At 45.7% G+C, this 14,072-nt stretch overlaps 6 non-coding genes across 6 annotated transcripts; all 6 read right to left on the bottom strand.

Moving 5' to 3' along the window:
* Positions 1-714: 714 nt before the first annotated feature.
* Positions 715-905, bottom strand: LOC130349612 (U2 spliceosomal RNA). Its single transcript, XR_008886901.1, has one exon. It is a non-coding gene; the product is annotated as a U2 spliceosomal RNA (small nuclear RNA).
* Positions 906-2,993: 2,088 nt separating this feature from the next.
* Positions 2,994-3,184, bottom strand: LOC130349611 (U2 spliceosomal RNA). The gene has a single exon (XR_008886900.1). It is a non-coding gene; the product is annotated as a U2 spliceosomal RNA (small nuclear RNA).
* A 2,090-nt stretch (positions 3,185-5,274) lies between these two features.
* On the bottom strand, positions 5,275-5,465 carry LOC130349609 (U2 spliceosomal RNA). The gene has a single exon (XR_008886899.1). It is a non-coding gene; the product is annotated as a U2 spliceosomal RNA (small nuclear RNA).
* A 2,097-nt stretch (positions 5,466-7,562) lies between these two features.
* Positions 7,563-7,753, bottom strand: LOC130349607 (U2 spliceosomal RNA). Its single transcript, XR_008886897.1, has one exon. It is a non-coding gene; the product is annotated as a U2 spliceosomal RNA (small nuclear RNA).
* A 2,086-nt stretch (positions 7,754-9,839) lies between these two features.
* Positions 9,840-10,037, bottom strand: LOC130349570 (U2 spliceosomal RNA). Its single transcript, XR_008886865.1, has one exon. It is a non-coding gene; the product is annotated as a U2 spliceosomal RNA (small nuclear RNA).
* Positions 10,038-13,720: 3,683 nt separating this feature from the next.
* On the bottom strand, positions 13,721-13,911 carry LOC130349606 (U2 spliceosomal RNA). Its single transcript, XR_008886896.1, has one exon. It is a non-coding gene; the product is annotated as a U2 spliceosomal RNA (small nuclear RNA).
* Positions 13,912-14,072: the final 161 nt, after the last annotated feature.

Genomic DNA, 14,072 nt, shown 5'->3' with positions numbered 1-14,072 from the left:
GATCTCAAAGTCTGTGCACAGAATTTAGCAAGGGCCTCGCACCTTCTGATGCATCAGGTAGGTGCACAATAGCATAGCCTAACCCTCTGTACTTTGGTCTATATTGATGCGGGACATAGACAGCCAGCTGATGACCAATCCATTAGTGCAATGGATGGCTGGAAGCATTTGTCTTTGCCTTTGCAATACCACAGAAGCAATGCATGGTCAATGTACAGCAATGACACACCTGTGTGAACAGCCAGGAGACCCCCCCCATGTTATGTTACATAGTTACATAGTTAGTACGGTCGAAAAAAGACATATGTCCATCAAGTTCAACCAGGGAATTAAGGGGTAGGGGTGTGGCGCGATATTGGGGAAGGGATGAGATTTTATATTTCTTCATAAGCATTAATCTTATTTTGTCAATTAGGAACATTCAGCACCCACCCGCTATCAAGGCAGCTGCCTATCATGTCATGCCCTACCTGCACAGGTGTGCTGGCTACTCAAATGATCCAATTAAGGAGGCCATTTAGTCAGCAGCAGCAGAAGTCCTGTGCCTGGACGCTCCAACAGCGGCCAGACACAAGCAGAAGCAGAAGCAGCAGCAGCACCACCTTTTGTTTTTTGGCTGCAGCAGCAGCAGCAAGGCCCACAGGGCTGGCTAGCTGGCTAGCCAGCAAGCAGGTAGCAATGAAAGTAGGAATCTTTCTTTTTAACCCTGTAAGGGGGTGGTGCACTGTACCCGAAGATACTGCCATATCGGGTCAATGCATAGGGCGACGGAAGCAAGCTTCGAAATCGGCCCCCGTTCTCAAAAATCCATTTAATATATGGTCCCCAGATAGGGGACGTATCAGATATTAAACTGATAAGAACAGATACTACACTTGATCTTAGCCAAAAGGCCGAGAAGCGATAACCGTGAAAGGGGCGGGCCCAACAAGGTCCCCTTCATGGGCACTATCACTGCTTGCTGTCAGGGAGGCTGCCAGACAATTTTCCATGCACACTCTGGGCTGGGGGGCAGTCAACCACCAGTACACACAGCAGAACCTAAACCCATACCATTATTGCTAAGCAGCAAGACAGGGGCCCATTGCACTCCCACGGGGCCTTTTTAAATGCAATCCATAACCCGGATTTGCCAGGAACCCTTCTTACTCCTCCTACTTGCATGTGACACTGGGCTTAGGATCTGCATAGGAAACACACACACAAGCACACACCTACCTTTGTTGCCTGCAGATGCCTCCTTGGCTGTCCCCAAACGGTATCAAACCAACACCCACGGGAAGCTGTAAGCATAGAGGACATGCCTGCACCCCATTGGACTTACCTGTGTGGGTTAAATCCGGGTTATTTGACAACCTATGGCGGTGATGGTTCTGCTCAGGCAGAGCAGTGCTGATGCTCCTCATAAAGCTGTCGCTGCTGTGAAGGTTCTAGGTGACATCACAAATCCCTATGGTTACATACACAACAAAGCTGGGTTGTTGTTGTTTACACTCTGCAAGGCCTGTGGAAGTGAGTGACATCATAGCACTGTAGTTCTGCGGGTTCTAGATGGATGCAACAATCTCCTGTTGCTTCTATGAAGGCCATAATAGACGACATCACCAAACAGCTCCATAGTCACATACACAGCAAAGGAGAGATGTTGTTTACACCTAGTGATGTCAGTGGTATTGAGTGACATCACAGCACAGTGCTAAGGCTCCTGGGCCTGGACACAGCAGCGGCTGCAATATCTCAACGGAGAATACGTTTATATATATGTGTGTGTGTGCGCGTATATATATATATATATATATATATATATATATATATATATATATTTCTCCGCCGAAATCACTTTTAAACCCATTTCCACCTTTTTTTCCCTTCTCTTCCTCTTACTTTTTTTTCACGTTTTTTTACGTTTTTCTCCTTTTCGCCTCTTTTCTGGGCGTATTATTCTTCTTTTTCTTCTTTTTTTTCGTCTAATGCATACCCCATCAGTGCAGCAATGCTTATTCAATACCGCCAGCAGATGGAGACACTGGGGGATAATTTTCTAAGGATTTATACTGATTTTTCCTGTCTGAATTTGTCGCACAGAAAGTTGCAGGCCAAATATGTGTGACATTTCTGCGACTTTAGCTTCTAGAGCATTTTTACAACATTATACATAGGTGCTGAATACATAAAAAGCGACTGTTCAGCGACAGACAAGTCGCATCGGCTGAAAGTAGGCCAGAATGTCAGTCCATGTTGGAGCAGGTTTAGATACAGTCTAAAGTATAGATCTCAAAGTCTGTGCACAGAATTTAGCAAGGGCCTCGCACCTTCTGATGCATCAGGTAGGTGCACAATAGCATAGCCTAACCCTCTGTACTTTGGTCTATATTGATGCGGGACATAGACAGCCAGCTGATGACCAATCCATTAGTGCAATGGATGGCTGGAAGTATTTGTCTTTGCCTTTGCAATACCACAGAAGCAATGCATGGTCAATGTACAGCAATGACACACCTGTGTGAACAGCCAGGAGACCCCCCCCATGTTATGTTACATAGTTACATAGTTAGTACGGTCGAAAAAAGACATATGTCCATCAAGTTCAACCAGGGAATTAAGGGGTAGGGGTGTGGCGCGATATTGGGGAAGGGATGAGATTTTATATTTCTTCATAAGCATTAATCTTATTTTGTCAATTAGGAACATTCAGCACCCACCCGCTATCAAGGCAGCTGCCTATCATGTCATGCCCTACCTGCACAGGTGTGCTGGCTACTCAAATGATCCAATTAAGGAGGCCATTTAGTCAGCAGCAGCAGAAGTCCTGTGCCTGGACGCTCCAACAGCGGCCAGACACAAGCAGAAGCAGAAGCAGCAGAAGCAGCAGCAGCACCACCTTTTGTTTTTTGGCTGCAGCAGCAGCAGCAAGGCCCACAGGGCTGGCTAGCTGGCTAGCCAGCAAGCAGGTAGCAATGAAAGTAGGAATCTTTCTTTTTAACCCTGTAAGGGGGTGGTGCACTGTACCCGAAGATACTGCCATATCGGGTCAATGCATAGGGCGACGGAAGCAAGCTTCGAAATCGGCCCCCGTTCTCAAAAATCCATTTAATATATGGTCCCCAGATAGGGGACGTATCAGATATTAAACTGATAAGAACAGATACTACACTTGATCTTAGCCAAAAGGCCGAGAAGCGATAACCGTGAAAGGGGCGGGCCCAACAAGGTCCCCTTCATGGGCACTATCACTGCTTGCTGTCAGGGAGGCTGCCAGACAATTTTCCATGCACACTCTGGGCTGGGGGGCAGTCAACCACCAGTACACACAGCAGAACCTAAACCCATACCATTATTGCTAAGCAGCAAGACAGGGGCCCATTGCACTCCCACGGGGCCTTTTTAAATGCAATCCATAACCCGGATTTGCCAGGAACCCTTCTTACTCCTCCTACTTGCATGTGACACTGGGCTTAGGATCTGCATAGGAAACACACACACAAGCACACACCTACCTTTGTTGCCTGCAGATGCCTCCTTGGCTGTCCCCAAACGGTATCAAACCAACACCCACGGGAAGCTGTAAGCATAGAGGACATGCCTGCACCCCATTGGACTTACCTGTGTGGGTTAAATCCGGGTTATTTGACAACCTATGGCGGTGATGGTTCTGCTCAGGCAGAGCAGTGCTGATGCTCCTCATAAAGCTGTCGCTGCTGTGAAGGTTCTAGGTGACATCACAAATCCCTATGGTTACATACACAACAAAGCTGGGTTGTTGTTGTTTACACTCTGCAAGGCCTGTGGAAGTGAGTGACATCATAGCACTGTAGTTCTGAGGGTTCTAGATGGATGCAACAATCTCCTGTTGCTTCTATGAAGGCCATAATAGACGACATCACCAAACAGCTCCATAGTCACATACACAGCAAAGGAGAGATGTTGTTTACACCTAGTGATGTCAGTGGTATTGAGTGACATCACAGCACAGTGCTAAGGCTCCTGGGCCTGGACACAGCAGCGGCTGCAATATCTCAACGGAGAATACGTTTATATATATGTGTGTGTGTGCGCGTATATATATATATATATATATATATATATATATATATATATCTATATTTCTCCGCCGAAATCACTTTTAAACCCATTTCCACCTTTTTTTCCCTTCTCTTCCTCTTACTTTTTTTTCACGTTTTTTTACGTTTTTCTCCTTTTCGCCTCTTTTCTGGGCGTATTATTCTTCTTTTTCTTCTTTTTTTTCGTCTAATGCATACCCCATCAGTGCAGCAATGCTTATTCAATACCGCCAGCAGATGGAGACACTGGGGGATAATTTTCTAAGGATTTATACTGATTTTTCCTGTCTGAATTTGTCGCACAGAAAGTTGCAGGCCAAATATGTGTGACATTTCTGCGACTTTAGCTTCTAGAGCATTTTTACAACATTATACATAGGTGCTGAATACATAAAAAGCGACTGTTCAGCGACAGACAAGTCGCATCGGCTGAAAGTAGGCCAGAATGTCAGTCCATGTTGGAGCAGGTTTAGATACAGTCTAAAGTATAGATCTCAAAGTCTGTGCACAGAATTTAGCAAGGGCCTCGCACCTTCTGATGCATCAGGTAGGTGCACAATAGCATAGCCTAACCCTCTGTACTTTGGTCTATATTGATGCGGGACATAGACAGCCAGCTGATGACCAATCCATTAGTGCAATGGATGGCTGGAAGCATTTGTCTTTGCCTTTGCAATACCACAGAAGCAATGCATGGTCAATGTACAGCAATGACACACCTGTGTGAACAGCCAGGAGACCCCCCCCATGTTATGTTACATAGTTACATAGTTAGTACGGTCGAAAAAAGACATATGTCCATCAAGTTCAACCAGGGAATTAAGGGGTAGGGGTGTGGCGCGATATTGGGGAAGGGATGAGATTTTATATTTCTTCATAAGCATTAATCTTATTTTGTCAATTAGGAACATTCAGCACCCACCCGCTATCAAGGCAGCTGCCTATCATGTCATGCCCTACCTGCACAGGTGTGCTGGCTACTCAAATGATCCAATTAAGGAGGCCATTTAGTCAGCAGCAGCAGAAGTCCTGTGCCTGGACGCTCCAACAGCGGCCAGACACAAGCAGAAGCAGAAGCAGCAGAAGCAGCAGCAGCACCACCTTTTGTTTTTTGGCTGCAGCAGCAGCAGCAAGGCCCACAGGGCTGGCTAGCTGGCTAGCCAGCAAGCAGGTAGCAATGAAAGTAGGAATCTTTCTTTTTAACCCTGTAAGGGGGTGGTGCACTGTACCCGAAGATACTGCCATATCGGGTCAATGCATAGGGCGACGGAAGCAAGCTTCGAAATCGGCCCCCGTTCTCAAAAATCCATTTAATATATGGTCCCCAGATAGGGGACGTATCAGATATTAAACTGATAAGAACAGATACTACACTTGATCTTAGCCAAAAGGCCGAGAAGCGATAACCGTGAAAGGGGCGGGCCCAACAAGGTCCCCTTCATGGGCACTATCACTGCTTGCTGTCAGGGAGGCTGCCAGACAATTTTCCATGCACACTCTGGGCTGGGGGGCAGTCAACCACCAGTACACACAGCAGAACCTAAACCCATACCATTATTGCTAAGCAGCAAGACAGGGGCCCATTGCACTCCCACGGGGCCTTTTTAAATGCAATCCATAACCCGGATTTGCCAGGAACCCTTCTTACTCCTCCTACTTGCATGTGACACTGGGCTTAGGATCTGCATAGGAAACACACACACAAGCACACACCTACCTTTGTTGCCTGCAGATGCCTCCTTGGCTGTCCCCAAACGGTATCAAACCAACACCCACGGGAAGCTGTAAGCATAGAGGACATGCCTGCACCCCATTGGACTTACCTGTGTGGGTTAAATCCGGGTTATTTGACAACCTATGGCGGTGATGGTTCTGCTCAGGCAGAGCAGTGCTGATGCTCCTCATAAAGCTGTCGCTGCTGTGAAGGTTCTAGGTGACATCACAAATCCCTATGGTTACATACACAACAAAGCTGGGTTGTTGTTGTTTACACTCTGCAAGGCCTGTGGAAGTGAGTGACATCATAGCACTGTAGTTCTGAGGGTTCTAGATGGATGCAACAATCTCCTGTTGCTTCTATGAAGGCCATAATAGACGACATCACCAAACAGCTCCATAGTCACATACACAGCAAAGGAGAGATGTTGTTTACACCTAGTGATGTCAGTGGTATTGAGTGACATCACAGCACAGTGCTAAGGCTCCTGGGCCTGGACACAGCAGCGGCTGCAATATCTCAACGGAGAATACGTTTATATATATGTGTGTGTGTGCGCGTATATATATATATATATATATATATATATATATATATATATATATATATATTTCTCCGCCGAAATCACTTTTAAACCCATTTCCACCTTTTTTTCCCTTCTCTTCCTCTTACTTTTTTTTCACGTTTTTTTACGTTTTTCTCCTTTTCGCCTCTTTTCTGGGCGTATTATTCTTCTTTTTCTTCTTTTTTTTCGTCTAATGCATACCCCATCAGTGCAGCAATGCTTATTCAATACCGCCAGCAGATGGAGACACTGGGGGATAATTTTCTAAGGATTTATACTGATTTTTCCTGTCTGAATTTGTCGCACAGAAAGTTGCAGGCCAAATATGTGTGACATTTCTGCGACTTTAGCTTCTAGAGCATTTTTACAACATTATACATAGGTGCTGAATACATAAAAAGCGACTGTTCAGCGACAGACAAGTCGCATCGGCTGAAAGTAGGCCAGAATGTCAGTCCATGTTGGAGCAGGTTTAGATACAGTCTAAAGTATAGATCTCAAAGTCTGTGCACAGAATTTAGCAAGGGCCTCGCACCTTCTGATGCATCAGGTAGGTGCACAATAGCATAGCCTAACCCTCTGTACTTTGGTCTATATTGATGCGGGACATAGACAGCCAGCTGATGACCAATCCATTAGTGCAATGGATGGCTGGAAGCATTTGTCTTTGCCTTTGCAATACCACAGAAGCAATGCATGGTCAATGTACAGCAATGACACACCTGTGTGAACAGCCAGGAGACCCCCCCCATGTTATGTTACATAGTTACATAGTTAGTACGGTCGAAAAAAGACATATGTCCATCAAGTTCAACCAGGGAATTAAGGGGTAGGGGTGTGGCGCGATATTGGGGAAGGGATGAGATTTTATATTTCTTCATAAGCATTAATCTTATTTTGTCAATTAGGAACATTCAGCACCCACCCGCTATCAAGGCAGCTGCCTATCATGTCATGCCCTACCTGCACAGGTGTGCTGGCTACTCAAATGATCCAATTAAGGAGGCCATTTAGTCAGCAGCAGCAGAAGTCCTGTGCCTGGACGCTCCAACAGCGGCCAGACACAAGCAGAAGCAGAAGCAGCAGAAGCAGCAGCAGCACCACCTTTTGTTTTTTGGCTGCAGCAGCAGCAGCAGCAAGGCCCACAGGGCTGGCTAGCTGGCTAGCCAGCAAGCAGGTAGCAATGAAAGTAGGAATCTTTCTTTTTAACCCTGTAAGGGGGTGGTGCACTGTACCCGAAGATACTGCCATATCGGGTCAATGCATAGGGCGACGGAAGCAAGCTTCGAAATCGGCCCCCGTTCTCAAAAATCCATTTAATATATGGTCCCCAGATAGGGGACGTATCAGATATTAAACTGATAAGAACAGATACTACACTTGATCTTAGCCAAAAGGCCGAGAAGCGATAACCGTGAAAGGGGCGGGCCCAACAAGGTCCCCTTCATGGGCACTATCACTGCTTGCTGTCAGGGAGGCTGCCAGACAATTTTCCATGCACACTCTGGGCTGGGGGGCAGTCAACCACCAGTACACACAGCAGAACCTAAACCCATACCATTATTGCTAAGCAGCAAGACAGGGGCCCATTGCACTCCCACGGGGCCTTTTTAAATGCAATCCATAACCCGGATTTGCCAGGAACCCTTCTTACTCCTCCTACTTGCATGTGACACTGGGCTTAGGATCTGCATAGGAAACACACACACAAGCACACACCTACCTTTGTTGCCTGCAGATGCCTCCTTGGCTGTCCCCAAACGGTATCAAACCAACACCCACGGGAAGCTGTAAGCATAGAGGACATGCCTGCACCCCATTGGACTTACCTGTGTGGGTTAAATCCGGGTTATTTGACAACCTATGGCGGTGATGGTTCTGCTCAGGCAGAGCAGTGCTGATGCTCCTCATAAAGCTGTCGCTGCTGTGAAGGTTCTAGGTGACATCACAAATCCCTATGGTTACATACACAACAAAGCTGGGTTGTTGTTGTTTACACTCTGCAAGGCCTGTGGAAGTGAGTGACATCATAGCACTGTAGTTCTGAGGGTTCTAGATGGATGCAACAATCTCCTGTTGCTTCTATGAAGGCCATAATAGACGACATCACCAAACAGCTCCATAGTCACATACACAGCAAAGGAGAGATGTTGTTTACACCTAGTGATGTCAGTGGTATTGAGTGACATCACAGCACAGTGCTAAGGCTCCTGGGCCTGGACACAGCAGCGGCTGCAATATCTCAACGGAGAATACGTTTATATATATGTGTGTGTGTGCGCGTATATATATATATATATATATATATATATATATATATATATATTTCTCCGCCGAAATCACTTTTAAACCCATTTCCACCTTTTTTTCCCTTCTCTTCCTCTTACTTTTTTTTCACGTTTTTTTACGTTTTTCTCCTTTTCGCCTCTTTTCTGGGCGTATTATTCTTCTTTTTCTTCTTTTTTTTCGTCTAATGCATACCCCATCAGTGCAGCAATGCTTATTCAATACCGCCAGCAGATGGAGACACTGGGGGATAATTTTCTAAGGATTTATACTGATTTTTCCTGTCTGAATTTGTCGCACAGAAAGTTGCAGGCCAAATATGTGTGACATTTCTGCGACTTTAGCTTCTAGAGCATTTTTACAACATTATACATAGGTGCTGAATACATAAAAAGCGACTGTTCAGCGACAGACAAGTCGCATCGGCTGAAAGTAGGCCAGAATGTCAGTCCATGTTGGAGCAGGTTTAGATACAGTCTAAAGTATAGATCTCAAAGTCTGTGCACAGAATTTAGCAAGGGCCTCGCACCTTCTGATGCATCAGGTAGGTGCACAATAGCATAGCCTAACCCTCTGTACTTTGGTCTATATTGATGCGGGACATAGACAGCCAGCTGATGACCAATCCATTAGTGCAATGGATGGCTGGAAGCATTTGTCTTTGCCTTTGCAATACCACAGAAGCAATGCATGGTCAATGTACAGCAATGACACACCTGTGTGAACAGCCAGGAGACCCCCCCCATGTTATGTTACATAGTTACATAGTTAGTACGGTCGAAAAAAGACATATGTCCATCAAGTTCAACCAGGGAATTAAGGGGTAGGGGTGTGGCGCGATATTGGGGAAGGGATGAGATTTTATATTTCTTCATAAGCATTAATCTTATTTTGTCAATTAGGAACATTCAGCACCCACCCGCTATCAAGGCAGCTGCCTATCATGTCATGCCCTACCTGCACAGGTGTGCTGGCTACTCAAATGATCCAATTAAGGAGGCCATTTAGTCAGCAGCAGCAGAAGTCCTGTGCCTGGACGCTCCAACAGCGGCCAGACACAAGCAGAAGCAGAAGCAGCAGAAGCAGCAGCAGCACCACCTTTTGTTTTTTGGCTGCAGCAGCAGCAGCAAGGCCCACAGGGCTGGCTAGCTGGCTAGCCAGCAAGCAGGTAGCAATGAAAGTAGGAATCTTTCTTTTTAACCCTGTAAGGGGGTGGTGCACTGTACCCGAAGATACTGCCATATCGGGTCAATGCATAGGGCGACGGAAGCAAGCTTCGAAATCGGCCCCCGTTCTCAAAAATCCATTTAATATATGGTCCCCAGATAGGGGACGTATCAGATATTAAACTGATAAGAACAGATTTTTAAGTTTCCCTCAGAACTAAATCATAGTTCTAAGATCTTATGTGAACTAGATTTTTGTGCTCATCATCAGGTAACTTTTTTATTTATTTCCAAAATAAAACAAATTAAAACAACATAACTAACAACAAAAACTCAAATAAACCTTATTCCAAAATCAAACCTTTTCTCCAAGCAAAAACTCCCAAATAATCAATTAATCCGAATTGAAGAGCTCCACTCTTCAAAGCTTTTTTAACTGGAACTGCCAACCATGGCGACACTTGGTAGGTCGCCATGAAGCGTCCCACATCAGGCTTTAAGGACTGCAATACTTTTTCCCTCGCAGTTTCAAGTCGAGTGTTCACTTTTATTTTAAATTTTAGTAAATCTTGCACAAATACTTCTCTTTCTTCCTTTGGGGCTTGGTCCAGCACCTCGCCCAAAAAACCAACAAAATATTCACCAAGAAATCTTTTCTTCAATTCCTCTGTTGGCTCCCCTTCAGAAGCCTCATTCCCACTTTCTTCTTCTTTTTTCTTCCTCTTCAACTTTACTTCACTTTCAAACTCCATAGCCACAGATTTTTCTGGGCAGTTTTTAGAGTAATGCCCAGTCTTCTTATTAATTTCTGGTTCATCTTGCAGCAAACCCACATCTTCTCTCTTCTTTTTCTTCTTTGGACAATTTGCGTACAAATGTCCACTTTGGTTACACAAATTACATTTACCCCTCTGGGTACACGACTCTGTTCCATGTCCTTCCTTCTGGCATTTATAACACCATAGATACGTACATTCATCTTTCAGGTGTCCATATTGTCTGCACTTACGGCAGAAATTCTGCATTCCAGCAAAAAACAGGTCCCCATTTATGGAACCTATCTTGAAACGGGAAGGAGGAAACACTGTTCCCCCTCCCGCCTCCTCCCTAAATTTTACTTTAAACTTCCATTTTGTTGTCCAAACCCCATACTGGTTAAATACTTTACCCAAAGGCACAATCTCTTCACAAAACTGGTCCAAAAAAACAACTATGTCCTCTTCAGGGATATATGGACTATACATTCTTACAGTCAATATTTTTTCTTTCCCTGGAAAATGGGGAATAACTTCCACGCCTTCCCAGATTACATGAGTCTTAGAGGCATCCACTTTCTTACAAAATGAATCACAATCTTCATCAGAGACAAAGATTATGTCATAACACCCCCTCTTGGGGAATTCCAGCATAGACAGAATCTGTACCTTGGATACGTGCAGAAGTCCAAACAGCATGTCCTCCACTACAAAAGAAAGTCCTCTTCCTCTCTTAGCAGAGTCCTTCAGCAGGATGCGAACGCCATTTTTAATCCTCCCGAAAAAGGGCATCTCCTCTTCTCTGGTTCCAGGCATCTCCGGTTCTTCTGCCATCTTGTAGAAAATCACGTCCAACAGGAACAAAAGACACTCCCCCACAGAATGTGGGCAGTGAAAGGGGATCGCTCCCCGTTGTCCGGGGACTAGGCCGGCTCCCCAATTGCAGCAAGGGGGTGAAGTCCCTCCGTTAGGAAGGACGATCCCCCAAGGCCAAGGAGCCGGGTACCCCAGACACCCTCTGGCCAGACCAAGTGAGCCGAAACTACACTTGATCTTAGCCGAAAGGCCGAGAAGCGATAACCGTGAAAGGGGCGGGCCCAACAAGGTCCCCTTCATGGGCACTATCACTGCTTGCTGTCAGGGAGGCTGCCAGACAATTTTCCATGCACACTCTGGGCTGGGGGGCAGTCAACCACCAGTACACACAGCAGAACCTAAACCCATACCATTATTGCTAAGCAGCAAGACAGGGGCCCATTGCACTCCCACGGGGCCTTTTTAAATGCAATCCATAACCCGGATTTGCCAGGAACCCTTCTTACTCCTCCTACTTGCATGTGACACTGGGCTTAGGATCTGCATAGGAAACACACACACAAGCACACACCTACCTTTGTTGCCTGCAGATGCCTCCTTGGCTGTCCCCAAACGGTATCAAACCAACACCCACGGGAAGCTGTAAGCATAGAGGACATGCCTGCACCCCATTGGACTTACCTGTGTGGGTTAAATCCGGGTTATTTGACAACCTATGGCGGTGATGGTTCTGCTCAGGCAGAGCAGTGCTGATGCTCCTCATAAAGCTGTCGCTGCTGTGAAGGTTCTAGGTGACATCACAAATCCCTATGGTTACATACACAACAAAGCTGGGTTGTTGTTGTTTACACTCTGCAAGGCCTGTGGAAGTGAGTGACATCATAGCACTGTAGTTCTGAGGGTTCTAGATGGATGCAACAATCTCCTGTTGCTTCTATGAAGGCCATAATAGACGACATCACCAAACAGCTCCATAGTCACATACACAGCAAAGGAGAGATGTTGTTTACACCTAGTGATGTCAGTGGTATTGAGTGACATCACAGCACAGTGCTAAGGCTCCTGGGCCTGGACACAGCAGCGGCTGCAATATCTCAACGGAGAATACGTTTATATATATGTGTGTGTGTGCGCGTATATATATATATATATATATATATATATATATATATATATATATATATTTCTCCGCCGAAATCACTTTTAAACCCATTTCCACCTTTTTTTCCCTTCTCTTCCTCTTACTTTTTTTTCACGTTTTTTTACGTTTTTCTCCTTTTCGCCTCTTTTCTGGGCGTATTATTCTTCTTTTTCTTCTTTTTTTTCGTCTAATGCATACCCCATCAGTGCAGCAATGCTTATTCAATACCGCCAGCAGATGGAGACACTGGGGGATAATTTTCTAAGGATTTATACTGATTTTTCCTGTCTGAATTTGTCGCACAGAAAGTTGCAGGCCAAATATGTGTGACATTTCTGCGACTTTAGCTTCTAGAGCATTTTTACAACATTATACATAGGTGCTGAATACATAAAAAGCGACTGTTCAGCGACAGACAAGTCGCATCGGCTGAAAGTAGGCCAGAATGTCAGTCCATGTTGGAGCAGGTTTAGATACAGTCTAAAGTATAGATCTCAAAGTCTGTGCACAGAATTTAGCAAGGGCCTCGCACCTTCTGATGCATCAGGTAGGTGCACAATAGCATAGCCTAACCCTCTGTACTTTGGTCTATATTGATGCGGGACATAGACAGCCAGCTGATGACCAATCCATTAGTGCAATGGATGGCTGGAAGCATTTGTCTTTGCCTTTGCAATACCACAGAAGCAATGCATGGTCAATGTACAGCAATGACACACCTGTGTGAACAGCCAGGAGACCCCCCCCATGTTATGTTACATAGTTACATAGTTAGTACGGTCGAAAAAAGACATATGTCCATCAAGTTCAACCAGGGAATTAAGGGGTAGGGGTGTGGCGCGATATTGGGGAAGGGATGAGATTTTATATTTCTTCATAAGCATTAATCTTATTTTGTCAATTAGGAACATTCAGCACCCACCCGCTATCAAGGCAGCTGCCTATCATGTCATGCCCTACCTGCACAGGTGTGCTGGCTACTCAAATGATCCAATTAAGGAGGCCATTTAGTCAGCAGCAGCAGAAGTCCTGTGCCTGGACGCTCCAACAGCGGCCAGACACAAGCAGAAGCAGAAGCAGCAGAAGCAGCAGCAGCACCACCTTTTGTTTTTTGGCTGCAGCAGCAGCAGCAAGGCCCACAGGGCTGGCTAGCTGGCTAGCCAGCAAGCAGGTAGCAATGAAAGTAGGAATCTTTCTTTTTAACCCTGTAAGGGGGTGGTGCACTGTACCCGAAGATACTGCCATATCGGGTCAATGCATAGGGCGACGGAAGCAAGCTTCGAAATCGGCCCCCGTTCTCAAAAATCCATTTAATATATGGTCCCCAGATAGGGGACGTATCAGATATTAAACTGATAAGAACAGATACTACACTTGATCTTAGCCAAAAGGCCGAGAAGCGATAACCGTGAAAGGGGCGGGCCCAACAAGGTCCCCTTCATGGGCACTATCACTGCTTGCTGTCAGGGAGGCTGCCAGACAATTTTCCATGCACACTCTGGGCTGGGGGGCAGTCAACCACCAGTACACACAGCAGAACCTAAACCCATACCATTATTGCTAAG

Source organism: Hyla sarda, unplaced genomic scaffold, assembly GCF_029499605.1.
Source record: "Hyla sarda isolate aHylSar1 unplaced genomic scaffold, aHylSar1.hap1 scaffold_919, whole genome shotgun sequence".
Taxonomy (NCBI): domain Eukaryota; kingdom Metazoa; phylum Chordata; class Amphibia; order Anura; family Hylidae; genus Hyla; species Hyla sarda.
This window is presented reverse-complemented; position numbering and strand designations above follow the sequence as displayed.